This window comes from Pteropus medius, unplaced genomic scaffold (assembly GCF_902729225.1).
Source record: "Pteropus medius unplaced genomic scaffold, Ma_sr-lr_union100, whole genome shotgun sequence".
Lineage (NCBI taxonomy): Eukaryota > Metazoa > Chordata > Mammalia > Chiroptera > Pteropodidae > Pteropus > Pteropus medius.
The window spans coordinates 23,181,171-23,196,288 of NW_024351730.1; the positions used below are offsets into that span (position 1 = coordinate 23,181,171).

At 35.3% G+C, this 15,118-nt stretch overlaps 1 pseudogene; it reads left to right on the top strand.

Annotated features, from left to right (window-relative positions):
* Positions 1-12,174: 12,174 nt before the first annotated feature.
* LOC120588187 (60S ribosomal protein L29-like) lies at positions 12,175-12,694 on the top strand (annotated as a pseudogene).
* The last annotated feature ends 2,424 nt before the right edge of the window (positions 12,695-15,118 follow it).

Consider the following 15,118-nt stretch of genomic DNA (forward strand, 5'->3'; position numbering starts at 1 on the left):
AAATCTGTCATGGAGAAACATTCCTTTCTTTTGGACTTTAGGATGGAAAGAGGTTAATTCTCTTTCCAAATCTTCAAATTCAACAAAATTCTAATCAAAATTCTAACTGGATATTTTGAGGCACTTTATACATCATATTCTAAAAGTTGCCCAGGAAAATAATAATCTATGAAAATCTTCCATTAAAAAAAGCATAAAAGCTTGTATATAAAGACATGAACTAAAGTAGTAATAGTATGGTTCTAGCATAAGTATGGACAAATAGACCAATGGAACAACACACAGAGCTCAGAGACAATTTATTACGTGATAAAGATAGCACTGTAAATCAATAGGGAATTGACTGCTTAGTAAATGTTGTAGAGAAAAGCATCTTAGAATGTGGAGAAAAATAAAATCAGATAACTACCTTTAATCACAGTCAAAGGTGGATCCCACGAGGATTGTATATCTAAATGTGAAATGTAACATTATAAAGTTAATACGAAAAATGCAGAAAAATATACTCATAAATTAGAGTTGGGAAGGATTTAAGCAAAATTCCACAATTAAATAACATACAGAAAAATATTGACCGGTTTTTGATTGTGTCAAAAGAAGTTCTGTTGAAAAAAGAATGTCATGGACAAAATTGACAGTTGACAGAATTCGAGAAGAAATATGCAATGTCTGAAATCTCAAAGGGATTATGATACACAAGCAATGACAAAATCAACAAGAATAAACAAGACTTTCAACTTAAATGGGGGAAAGGATATGAGTGAGGAATTCCCAGAATTTGAAGCCTAAGTGACTAATAGTATGTGACTTAGACTAGTGATAGTTCATGTGGTGCTTTGGTGAGAATTAGCAAAAGTCGGCCCTTCTTCTAGATAGCTATGGCCCCATGGCAGGGCATGCAGAACACAGGATGGATCTCAGCTCCCACTCACATCTTTAACTGAGCACTCTTTCGTAAGTACCTAGCAGGCATCTATACATCATGGCCCTGCATATAAAGAGATGCTCAGACTTATTAAAATACAGAAATATAAATCAAAACAACAATAGAATACTACTTTATGCCTATCAGATTTGCAAAAATAGAAGGATGAATAATGTTGGCAGAAGTTTGTGAACATAGAGACTCTAAAACATTACTGGTTAAAGGTCAGCCTGTAACTCCCATTATGGTAGTACTTAATCAAATTACAAATAAATATACCCTATTGCCCAGAGTGAACATATCCCTGAGACATTTATGCCCATATAAGGACTTGCATGAGGATGTTTATTACAGTGTTGTTTATGAGAGTGGGGAATTAGAGGCAATCTCTGATTCTATCAATGGATAATGTAAAAGTCAAATGTGGTGGGCTCACACTGGGAAACACTGTACATCCATTAGAAACAAAGGTGGTGCTGAAGCAAGTAAGCAATAAGCCAGGACACTTCTTACTTCTTTATGTTGATCAAATACAGTTTATACAGGTCACAAACTACTTATATTAACTAAGTAATGCTTATGTTAATTAAATATTAAAAAAGTTTCTATAAACCAGATAAGAATAGTTGCCTAACAGTGAAGGAAGGATGATAAGAGCAGGAAAGTGGCAGGGAAGTTATTGAGAACTAACTAAATAAAAAAACAGGAGGTCAAACTGAGAAAAATATTTAATTTAACCCTACGCACCTGAGGTCAAAAACAAAATAAGGAGCAGACAAAAATCATACGCATAAAATGATGATAAGTAAATAAAGTTAATAAATATGAGGCTTAAATCATGATTAAATTATGGGTATGGGGAGGGCTGTTGTAGACCATTTGAAGGCTTTATTGAGGAGGTGTCATTTAGCTGACACTTAAAGGCTAAGAAGGGACCAGTGTGAGAAGTGTGGAGCACTTGGTAAGGCAGTGATGTGGGAAGGTGCCCCTTTGACTAGGTGTGTAAGAATAGTGTGAGGGAGGGAAGGTCGGCCAAATCTTCCATAGGAAAGATTTAGGATGAAGTTTAGATTCTTGTGTGAGTGCAATGGGGAGTTTGACTTAAAAATGGAAAGTCTCGTGATCTGATTTACATATCACGTTGCTATGTGGAGAACAAACTAAAGAAGGACAGGGAGGAAGCAAAGAAATCAATTGGTGAGGTGATTCTTTGAACGGATCCGGTAAGGGAAATAAAGATAGTCTGAACTACAGTTATGGCACTGGCAATGGAGAGAAATAAGGAACTTGGAAGGACACAAAATTTGGAGGACAGAGAATTCGGGAGAAATAAAAACTCTAGTTAAGTGTTTGAACTTTATTCATTAAAATAAAATTATTATTCTAGAGTAAACAAAATGTTTCTATTGTTCCAATCCTTTAAAGGTTGATTTTGTTTTTTGTAAGTAAGAAATATCTAAGAACTATCTAAGAATAGACTTCACTGCCTCTGAATTTATGGATTCCCAGTCAATGAAAATATTTAAACCAATAATATGACTGAATCTGTGGTGGGAAGGAATAGGGAGCAATAGTGAAATCTGCGTAGTATGGAGAAGTTGGGCTAAATGACCTGGTCTCATTCAGTGTTAAGTAGCATTCATTCAGTGAAAAGCAGAAACCTATATAACCAACTAAAATGCATGATAGTCAATAGTATTGCTGAATCCTAGGATGATGAAAGCATTGTCATCATGGTAATGTGCCTACTGTTGGAATGAATGGAATCAGGTCTCAAATATCCTCTTGAAGCATCTGAGCTTGAATTATTTTCTTAAAAATAACTTCAATTATTTTTATAGAAGTGCATAATCATTGTAGAATTTTAAGAAGGAAGAAAATAATCACCCCAAATTTCGCCAATCAGAAATAACACAATATTCTGGTGCAAATTCTTCCAAATACTTTACCAACATTTATCTGTCATCTAGGAAAAATTTTATCATACTTTTCATATTGCTTTAATAATTCTATTTCATTTAAAATGTGTTATAAATATCTCTCCCATATAATTAAATATCATTCTATAATACGACTTTAAATACTGTAGAGTATCCCATCGGTTTAGCTAATGCTCGAACATTTTGTGGATAATTTTGAAAGTGAGATGATGGGACACAGTGTGGATAAGACTTTTTAAATAAAAGGTATGACATATACTATAAAATTGTATGAATAGGAGAAAAATATTTAAAGAATTTTTCTTTTTGGACAAATTCCAAAGCCTTAGCAAGTAACTAATTTTAATTGAGTGCTTACCATGTGCCAAGTGAGGTTTAAGCACTATACATGTACAAATTCATTCATTTCTTACAACTCTATTAAATAATAACTGCCCTTATCATACATGAAAATATTAAAGAACAGAGTTTTAGTAACTTGCTCAAGGCCACACAAGTGATGAATCTACGAATGGAATGCACGGGTAAGGCTCCAAACCTGTGGAACTAAATTCATGCTGTGCCATCTTAGGCACAGTATTGGAAGGGGTAAAAAACAGATATTAGTAGCCTTCACATCTGGTTAGTGCAAAGGTTACATTTCCGAGCTTACTGAATCTACTTCCTCAGGGCTCAATGAAAAGTGGGTTGTGAGTGACACATATCATGTTTCCTGTTTGCCAGGGACCCTTATTCCCACACTGCATTTCAACAGAAGCAAAGTGGTTCCCCCTTAACACCGGATATTTTCTCATTCTATTTATTCCCTCTTATTTACTTGGTAATAATAAGTAAAAATCCACTGGGCCATGGTTATCAGAAAATGTGGTCACTGGCTTGCAAAGACAAGGTTCCCTGACTTGCTCTATCTCTATTCTCTTCCTTCATCTTGGACACTGTGAGCAAGCAGGCTGGATTTCAGTTTCTCTGCCTGTAAGTAAGTGGGTAGGACAGGTGAGTCCACATCTTTAGTTCTGCCTTTCTTTAATTCTGAAAAAGAGGAAGTCAAAAGTCCCATTTGTGGCTCAGATCTCACCACCATTGTCCAGGTTTACCATTCTTTACCACTAATTCTTGGGGCCCAATGTGGTTAAATTTTTTATTTCCAGTTGATCGAGGCCCAGAGATAGGTGGAGAGAGTGATTAAAACTCCAAACCTCCAGCCATTCATGTTTGCTGAATTTTTTACGATGAGGCCAACTGCGGAACCCTTTGGGATAGCAAAATCCTTTGAAAATAAATGAAAGCTTTCCCCACCCATTTACACTTTTTTGTTGCTTCCAATGACAGGGCCCCAAAGACTTTCTAAAGTCCATATTGTAGCCACCTATGAGTCAGGATTAAGAAACTCTGGATTTAAAATTCTGTACAGGTCTTATGTGCCTTGATTTTTTTTTTTAACTCTCTAATACACTCGAAATTGTTTAGTATTCTCAAAGACACAACTCCAATTCTAGGGGTTGGTAAGCAAATAAAAACTTCAATCTTAGTTCTGAACCTTCTATTGAACATAGGAAAGTTTGGTGGAACGCACAAGAAGCAAGTTTCTCTATTCATGGAAAAAAGATTAAAGGAAATTTCTAAGACTAGGGATGGCAGTTGGAAAAATAATCAATTTAGTGGTTTAGAGTACCAATAAAGTGGAGAAGGAAATCAGTGTAGGAAGATTGGTAGGATAAGAATGGCACTGGACTCTCAAAGGCATGAAGAAGCTTTTCTTTTTACTATTGGAAATGTGCAAGGTACTTTGTTGTGAAAAATAACAGGTCTGGGCACACAATCCAAAGATCAGGAGGGCCGACATGAACCCTTGCTTAGGCCTAAAACAAAAGCCCTCTTCTGCATACATCAGTGAGATCTTTTCACAGCCTTGCTTCCTCTTCCTAATTCATTTGATGAGTATTCTTTACAAGTAAAAAAACTCCTGAACTTTTTTTTCTTGCAGATTTCTAATTTTACAGGCTGAAGATTCGATGGAAATCATGCTTCACTGTTAAGAAAATAACTGTATATATACCCAGAGTGCGATATTTCTTGAAAAGCATTTTACATTCATACATACACATGAATGTACATGTACATTTACACATATCCAAATTAGTGGGAATATATACTGACTTTATTTCTGAAATATTAATAGATGTGCTCTAGAACAAGGTACAGTATACCTCTGTGATCCATATCCATCAAGAGGGAGGACACATCAGCAAGAGCTTTATTCCAGGATATTGGCTCCTAATGACTCTACCGTGTCATCCATGTAAACATAGCTTCCTTAATACCCCCAGTGATTGATTATTAATTATTTAATCAGTTAATTGATTAATTTAATTAATTAAAAGTATTCTGGGATTCCAAGTATCAGAGACCCATTAATTTTCAGATACTTTTCTTATTTGAAGGTCACCTGCAAGTGACTTGGCAGCCTGCCCGTTGGGTTTTTCCCAAGTATCATTCCAAACACATGACTCATTCCATGGAGGCTTTTAGAGCCAATAACCTCAGTGCTAGGGATAAGGGTTGGAGATGTGACTCATTGAGTAGCTTTCAGTGAAAAGAAAGCAGGGAGAATCTTAATCGGCCAGGATTTGATCAGAGACAAATCATGGACAAGGAAAACAAAGTACCTAATTCAATCTCAGTCAGCTGACTCTGTCATTCAAGTACTCAGAAGACTTCATGGAGACCAAGTAGCTGACTGTGCTGGACCACCACAGGCACAGTGCTAAAGTGTTCTATTGATATTCTGTTTATCCTGCCATGTGTGCCCACTGAAAGGCCCAATATAATGAGGAGAGACTTTACGGATTTTGTGTCCATTCGTGATTATCTTGGACTTGTTGTGTGATTTTGCATTTTTCCCTTCCGTGTGCCATTTTCTCTCATTTATAAAGGTACAGGCCTCTCCACTGAGAGAAGATAATGTTATCTTTAAAATACTATAAACTTTGCAGAAAAAAATGCTGGAAAGAACAGGGAACCCTGAGTCAGGAGACTTGGGCCTGGTAAACTAACTCTTCGGTCTCACTCTTTGGGCAGATCCAAAAGGCCACTCCTGAAAGCTAATTAAGAATTCTTTATTTTAGCTGAAATGGAGCAGTGGCTCTTTCTTATGGTATTTAGAAGAGTGCTGTGGATGAAAAGGGGGCACTATAATAAATCTGATAAGTTCAGTGACCAAAAGTAACCTCATAAGGTGATTGGATTATAAATTCCTAACTGAGCAGGTCATGGTGGGTAGTCATATAACTTCTTTAGTAAAAGACTTATCTCTGCCTTAAGCAATCTCTGGTAATTGTTTCTGTGCATCTATGTTAACATCCCTTTAAAGTACCTCTTTTCAGACCCCTCAAAAGCATAACCACCCTCAATAAAGCACATAATCTTGTTAACTATCCTATAATTCAATCACCACCTTGCTTTCTCCCTCCTTCATCTAATCTTCCTTATGTTCCCTTATGTTCCCTCCTTAATTCCAAATGTACGCAAAACTGTTATTTTCCAGAACATTTGAGATCTTTCTCAGCATTATTGTAAATTTGGCTCAAATAAACTATTATAAAAATTCTATACAGGCTTGGACATTTCTTATGATCTCAGTGCCTAAAACAGTACACACCCAATATATTTTATTTTTAATATAATAGTAAATGAATAAATGAGAGCTTCTTAACTCATGTAGAAGGAATGAATGACTTTTTTGCAATATGAAATATATTACCATAAAAGTTTGCTGCAGGTGGATTGACATGAAATATAGTGAAATGAATACTCGATTTGCCATCAGAAATCCAAGGTGTGAGACCTGAACGACTTTTGACAAGGTGCATGGTTTTTCTACGCTCACTTTTCTCGTTTGCTAATTGAGATCAATAACAATACCCATCCCATATGCTGCAGAGGATTCTGATAAGAATCAAATAATATCTGAGATGCTTTGCAAACAATAGTGTTATAAAAAATTAGATGTCATAATGCCCTGAACAGTGTGATAATTACTGGCTATGGATTACTTCCCCTTATATTTAGTTATATTTATTTCAATATTATCTATTTAATGTTTCATTAGTAAGCCACTTAAACTCATAAATTAGGAAAAAAGTGTTTTCTACAAAACTTTTTCTGTTTTCAAATAAAATATATAATTACTTATCTAAAACACATTTTAATCTAATGAATAATGTATATGAGCACATTATGATGACATCGATATCTGAATATATTTTATTTCCTAGAGGCTCCTTAAAGCCTTTAAAACACTTACCCTTAACCATGTATCTTCAACTGCAAAGTCTAAAAATCTCCAAAAAGCATTTTTTTTTGTTTTTATTTATTTATTCCAGCTAGTGAGAATATTTACTCATTTCATTGCAGAAATATCATGGAATGTGATTCCTTGTGTTGCTCAGTACCAGCTGGAGATATGAAATATATGAGATATGTAAGATATTGTCTTTCCAAAACCAGAAAATTTTATATTCATAACGCATTTGGTTTCAAAAGTTTCTGATAAGAGATAGTGGGCTCATGTTATCATAAGAAAATGATGAAAGTATAACAGCAGCTCAGGCATATTGGAGACAAATTTTTTCCTTGGAAATATATCAGAACTTAACCACTAAAGTCTCTGATGTCTTGCTGGGAAGCTCTGTTTTTAGCCCATTGGTACTCAAACTTCTCACTGAAGTTATTACCATAGACTACATCATATGCCTTTGAAAATCCTCAGTGATAGCATATCTTCATGTTTTTTGTATGAATTACATTCTTGGAGGCAACCCAAATCATTAAAAAAAAAAAAATCAGATGAATAAAGTGGGCATACAAGCTGAGCGAAATATTAACATTTTTGTTGTTATTGTTGTAAAAAAAAATAGGAATATTGACAAGGTAGAAGCTAATAAAATAGTCTGTAATAAGTCTTTTCACAACTCACAAAATCTCTCAAAAGGTTTGTAATCTCTATCTTATAAGACTATTAGATGTTATGAAATGACATAACGATAAGCAATAGGATTATGGAAACATAAACGTAAAACATTGTTACTTGAATATAATAACGATTGTGTCTGGAATGGCGTAATTTTCCATAGCAAAATTTACTTATTTGTTTCTGATTTATAGTGGAAATTTTGCTTCCAGACATGATTTATTAACTAGTATTAAACCTGCCCTCCTGATGTTATCAACTAGAAAACTAAGAAAAAAAATGAAACACCTCTTTTCAAACTATAAACAACAGACAGTACAGGATAGCGATCTTTGAGAGAAGGAAAGCATATGAGATGGGGCTTACTATCATCTCAAATTTCTGCCTGGAGGTACTTTTTGAATCTCAGCACTGGAAAGAAAAACCTCAGCAGTGCAAGGAGTGCTCACTAAGTTGAGGAAACACAGATTTGAGTACAGGGTGTCCAACACAGCTGAAATTTATGGGGCAGAGTACCATATAGGTGAAAAATATGCAGAAAACAAAAGGTCCAGAAAACTGCCTGGGGGTTTCCCTAAGGTTTTGATAGAATATAAAACTTTTTATAATTAGGATGCCATTGCACAGTGTGGGCAAAGAACAACTGCTATATATCTGTGAATGAAACAATTCCCAAGGCTCCAACAGAGCTGGGAGATTTTCAAGTTCATATTATCTATTGTGAACCTTGTTAAACACCTGAGACATTTAATAGAGACTTCAGTACAGTCATGTCTTATCACTAGACTGGAAGTTACTTTAAACAAACCCAAATGAAGCTTAAAAACAAGTCACAAAAGCATCAAATTGATCTGAAGTAACAGTCACATAACAAAAGGGAAAAAAATCTTAAAAGAAAGACAACAAAATCCAAACACTCAGTGATGCAACAATGTAATATCAAAATGTCCAGCATCCAATCAAAACTTTCTGGACATCTAAAGCAGCATTATTTTGCTCAAGATCCAATAAAAAAATTAGAACACACGTCATGTTTTCTCAATTTCTGTTTATTATTCATATATTAACTTTTTATTCTTATCAAATTCTTTCAGAATAAGTTTTATCTTAAATTAAAATTAGCTCTTTAGCTGTCTTTTCATAATTAACAGTCCATTTGAATAGATGACATCTTTGATAATTTCAGCATTTTTCTGTTTTATCAGGTGTCTGAACAGTAAGGTACAACCATAGATGGACAGGCTTTTGTGGCCATGGACAAAAGAACATTTAAATATATTATGTGGCCACCAAAAACTCCAATTGTGGGTAGTACGTTCTTCCAAAGAGTTTTATTTACATACTTCAAAAATTTGTTTGACACTACTCAAATCTAATCAGAAGACTCTGCTCTAAATAATATACATTTCTACTAGAACATGAAGCACCAGCCCTTTTATCCTCTTTGCTGTTACTTCAAGATTTTCAGGCTTCCCTTGATGCATAGTGGAACTACAAGTTGAAGTATAATGCAAGATGTCACTGGTGTGATCATTCAGCCTGTACACTATTAAAGACTGGAGAAATTAGACTTCTTTTATTTTCTGGTCTCACCTCAAATAAAATGAAATTAAATGCATCCCATGCTCCATTAATACAATCTGTGAAGAAAAAATTACACATCAATACTGTAAAAATGCATGAAATTAATTTTATTACTCACTTTAAGAAACATGTACTGATTACTTATTATATGCCAGATGCCCTGATAGACAGTGAAATTATACAAAGGCAATAAAGAGCTTAAAATAAATAAATAAATAAATAAATAGTTTAATTTTTCATCTTATAAAGATGGAGTCCTGAACTTCTATGCATTTAATTTTCAACCTTTGCTTTAATGCATTATAAATTGACATCCTTAAACTAATTTTAATAAATCTTATTTAAACATTTATGCATCAATTGATACACATGTCAAGTCATGGTATGGCAGAGCATCTTGTCAGCTAAAAATTCAGTGTGGAGTTTATTGTCCTCGTTTTTAGTATGACAGTTTTTATTCATGCCATTTTTAAGCTATTTTGTTGTAGTGGTTTTTAAACATAAAAGTGGGAGTTGCTTTCGAATTATCTTCTGAGTTGAGAAGAGGGCAATTCTATAAAGTTCTATGTCCTCTACTTCCATTTCAATGAGAAATTTATGCCTACACTGGTGTTTTGAATTGGCCTTCCAAGAAGGTTCTCATTTGAATAAACTCTTCTACAACTTAAAAAAATTAAAAATCACTAATATCATTTTACATCTAAATCATTATCTCATAAAATAAATAGAAAATAGAAAGCTCAAGGTGCCAATAACTTAATATAAGTTAGTCAAAGATATATACATTATTAGACTGCCAAAGAGACAAATTTTTAACCTTGGACAGACACTGTGATCAACCAGTATATCACCTTCATTTGGAAAGAGAAAGAATAAAATTATATAGTTCCATCAAAACTATTTAAAAGAAGAGTCATAATTAAGGATTTTAAGATATGTTTATTTTATAGAAACAAAACCCTTTCTTATGTAGCTTATAAATCCCCATTTGATTTTGGCACCTTCATGCTCATTATGTATTTTTCTTTAAAGCAAAAGTAGGAAATAATTATAGCAGGTAATAAAAAAATAAATCAAAACAATTCTTATTGAAAGTTTATCTTCTTAGTTAGAAGATCTCTTTGAAAATTATTGAAAACAATCAACATATTTCCTTTGGGAGAAATAGATGTAGGAGAGAAGTGAGAGGAAAAGCCCAGAGATCCAGCAAGACATTTCAGGGAAAGGTACTGTTTGAACTTGCTCTGGGAGGGCCCAGCTGATTAGTTCGATTATTTTTTCAAAAGTAAAAAAGCTGTTTTTCAAAAAAAACACAAAAGCTCTTCAGGGTAGAACTGCAGTCTCTGGATAAATCTTTCTATTTAAAAGCAAAAATTGCCTGTGGCATTGGGGCACACCCAAGTCCTCTGACAACTAGTTTCAGGACTTGAGAAGATAACAAAAAAATGGGATCTCAGCAAGGGGATTTGAGCTAGTTATGGAACTAACAACTAGCACGTAGGTAGAAGTTATAGAGAGAAGAATGAAGTAGGAGTGGGAGAGGGAGAAGTGGGAGGAAAGATATCAATCAGGAAGAAAGAAAGGGTAAAGAAAAAGATCCGATTAACCTGAACCAAACTTGTCCAAGGAAACTACTTTGGTTCCAATATTTGTTGCAAGTTCATTGACTTTCAAGTCTTGTTTTTTCCAATTTTTCCATTGCTATTTTCTTTGGGGTAGCAATTGAAGAGTAGTTTTTTAAAGGAATGATTTCTCCCAAGAGATGACAAGAAATAATACCTTTATTGTCAGACAGATCTAAATTATAACCTCATATCTGACCTCTTTCCAGCTAAGTGACCCAGCTGAGTCCAGTAGCCTCCCTCATTTGAAAACAGATGATGGTTACTACCCAAGATGGTTGTGATTAAATCTCATGCACATAGTGGACATTCAATAAGTGTTAGTGAACTCACTGAAACCGTAAGCCAATGGTCTGGCTGAACAGGTTTGAACTGTTGTGACTAGCTATGTCACTATGAACAAGATACGCCACTTTGTTAAATCTCAGTTTCCACAGTTAGGGAAAGTTGTAAAATGGTAAAAAATCTACTTCATGAGGTTGTTATGGGATTAATAAGGGAAGAAAAGGTTATAAAATATTTATCCCTGGACCTGACACATGATAAGAGTTCACTAAATGTTAGTTCTTGCTATCCCCTTTCCATAGAAATGGCACTGAAAGAGAGTATTCATTAAAGACTCAAGTCTTACCTGTTGAATGATGTGATAAATAGTGTCAATAGAGTAGCATTTTACCTCATGATATGTCATCAAATGTCATCTAAATGATGATAATGGACTAAAGAGAAGGCAAATCAGAAATGCTCCATGTTTTGTCATACTTGCCACCTACTGATAGACCAAACTGACAGTAAGAATGGACACTACGTAATCTTATTGTACTGGCATCAAAATAAATATCTTGAATTATAAACTGCCCTTAAGTCTCTAATTTATTAAAAATTAGGCACAAATTATAGGATCATTTTTTTATAAAGTACTTCAGTGATTGTAAAAGAAGTAGGATTTCTCAAGATATGAAAACTAAAAGAAACAGTAGCTGTAATATTAGCAACGCTAAAACTGTTTGTAATCATTTTCTGATTTAAAATGATAGTAATTCCAAATATTTACTAAAGAGCATTTTTCTCTACTTGAATAATTATTGATTAAGAATAGAAGTGTAGCCCAGGCACTTTGGAAGCTGTGGGCTTCGGTGCAGTCATGGCCAAGTCCAAGAATCACACCATGCACAACCAGTCCCAAACATGGCACAGAAATGGCATAAAGAAACTCCGATCACAAAGATATGAATCTCTTAAGGGGGTGGACCCCAACCTTGAGGAACATGTACTTTGCCAAGAAGAACAACAAGAAGGGGCTGATGAAGATGAAGCCAACAATGCCGAGGCCATGTGTACACGTGCTGAGGCTATCAAAGCCCTCGTAAAGCCCAAGGAGGTCAAGCCCAAGGTCCCAAAGGGTGGCAGCTGCAAGCTCAGTTGACTTGCCTACACAGCTCACCCCAAGCTTGGGAAATGTGCTCATGCCTGTATTGCCAAGGGTCTCAGGCTCTGTCAGTCAAAGTTTAAGGCCAAGGCTCAAAACAATGCCCAGGCTGTAGCTACAGCTCCACCTCCAGCTCAGGCTCAGGCTCTCAAAGGTGCCCAGGACCCACAAAGTTTCCAGAGTAGAAGTCTGTCTGCCAAAGTGAGGACGAAAGGACTAGTGTGACCCCTGAGTTCCTGTCTGCATTGCGCTGGTGTCCTCCTGTGCTATTTGTACAAATAAACTTGAGGCAGGATCTGTCAATAAAGAATAGAGGTGTATGTTGTATACTTTAGAGTGGGTAGGGTGGTATCTTTGTATAGCAAGAATACAGCCAGATGCAGAATCTAAATGTCAAATCAATTATATTGTAATAACTTTGTACGGTGACAGATGGTAACTAGATTTATTGTGAGGATCACTTCATAATATATATAAATATCAAATCACTATGATATTCACCTGAAACTAATAGGATATTGTATGTCAACTATACATCGATTTAAAAAAAGTAAATAAACAGAAAAAAAGTCAGACAGAGGAGTCTGTTTTTGCATTTTGTTTTGTTTTTTTACTGACGTGCTACTGAGCCCTGGATATGGTGGTAGGAGCCACAGAGGCAGATACAGACAAGACACCATCCTGAAGCCGTCTCCACTGTCCTTTTGGTATACTAGGGATGTAATAATGTGCAATGAGTAAAGTTATTTTAAATCTTAATAATGTAGGGAGGAGGCAAGAGAACTAAAATGTTAAATCAAAATATATTCAGAGATTGCAATATGTCGATTAGCCCTATGGCTAGACCACAGGGAAACCTGAGAATAAAGGAAGATTTCCGCTGAGATTGCTAACAAACCATTTCCCCACACCATAAAGGAAAAACACAAAAACAAACTCTTAAAGCTCCATACACAAAATAAAATCATTTATTCCTTACATCTAAAACCATAGGGAACCTATGGATCAAAGGCTGAGAATTGCCAGCAGGTCTTTCATGCTACATAGTCTTACCTTTTCTCGCTACATACTCTTATCCTTTCTCACTGTATGTTTATACCATCAAAGGAAAGTGGGTAAACAAAGTCTTTAAACTAATTCATAGATACTAAGAATGCTATATAAACTGAATTCCCCTAACATTCGCAGTCCCCCTCAGTGTTTCACTCTGCCTGTCTCATTGTCTCTGTCTCTCTCTGTCTATCTCTCTGAGTCCCTCTTAGACTCTTTCACTCTCAGCCTCTGAGAGGAGACCACATTTTGTCTGTGAAATGTTACCCTTTCTCTAATAAACTTTCCCTTTGACTCTAATTCTGGTGCACGTTTGAATTCTTTCTTGTACTCAGCCAAGAACTCTCTCAGAGCAAGGCTTGGGTGCCTCCCACTCGGGAGAATTTGCCCTGTCCTGCATCATTAGGAAGAAAAGTGCTAGATACATACGTGCTATTAGTGAGCTGAATACACACTTTCCCATCATATTTTAATTTAAAAATAGTAAACTAGTGATGACTAACTATAAATAATGAAATGGAATTTCAAAGGCTCAAAGCTTAGCTTAATGATAAGTAATAATAAACATTTATTTTTCTCTGCTCTGGGTCACACACTTTATCTAACAGGAGAGAAAGGCTTGCATACAACTAATTGTAAACTAACTACAATATTTGTTTGACTATGACAGCTGAGAGCTTGTTAGGAACACAGAATCTCAGACCCTACTCCAGACCTAAAGAATCTGTATCTGCGTTTTAACAAGGTCCCCAGAGAGTTGAGGTCCCATTGTGTTTGAGAAACACTGTTGTGACAGATATATGAGCAAGGGGACATGGGAGCTCACAGGAAGGAAGACAGTGGATGGAAAGCTGCATCACAGCCCATAAGGCAGCATGCGATGTGATTATACTGTTGTCCACAACAGCTTATTTCTTCATATAGGTAGATATTTCACTTAGTGAGGAGTAGGTAGATATATTACTTGCAAGTACAGAATTCATGCAAGTAGGAATATTAATTACTACAATGTCACACATTAGTAAAAAATGACAATTTGATATATTTTTGAGTTCATATACACATACATTTTTTGGCATATACTTGTGCATTATGGTCTTTAATAACATGTTTGTGGCTCATTTTCATTCAATGAAATTATTGGTATTGGTGACCATTTGTGTAATTTATGTTTTCACAGAAAAACTTTGCCTACTGTCTCTCCTTGATGTCCAGGATTATTTGGCTCTTCATTGACCCAATACACAAAAAGAGAAGTGATTGTAAATAGTAACATGCATTGAGGAAGAAGAGGAACTAGAATTTTCCCTCCTCTGTTTGGAGGAATTGGTCAATTAAATGATTTAACATTAATCAGGCCTCTAAAGACACATGGATCATTCTACGAGCCAGACCCAGACCCAGACCTGGGTTGTGACTTGTAAAAGAGCTTGTTAGTGTTGATTCCAGCTCATCCCCCACAAATCTAGCCCACTTTTGTGTGATCTATAAGGAGAGATATATACCTTGATTCAAATAGTATATTCTAACACTTAGCAGTGTTCACCTAGTGCAAGATATTGTAAGGATGGGTTGAGGGAAACCAAGCTGTCAACAAAG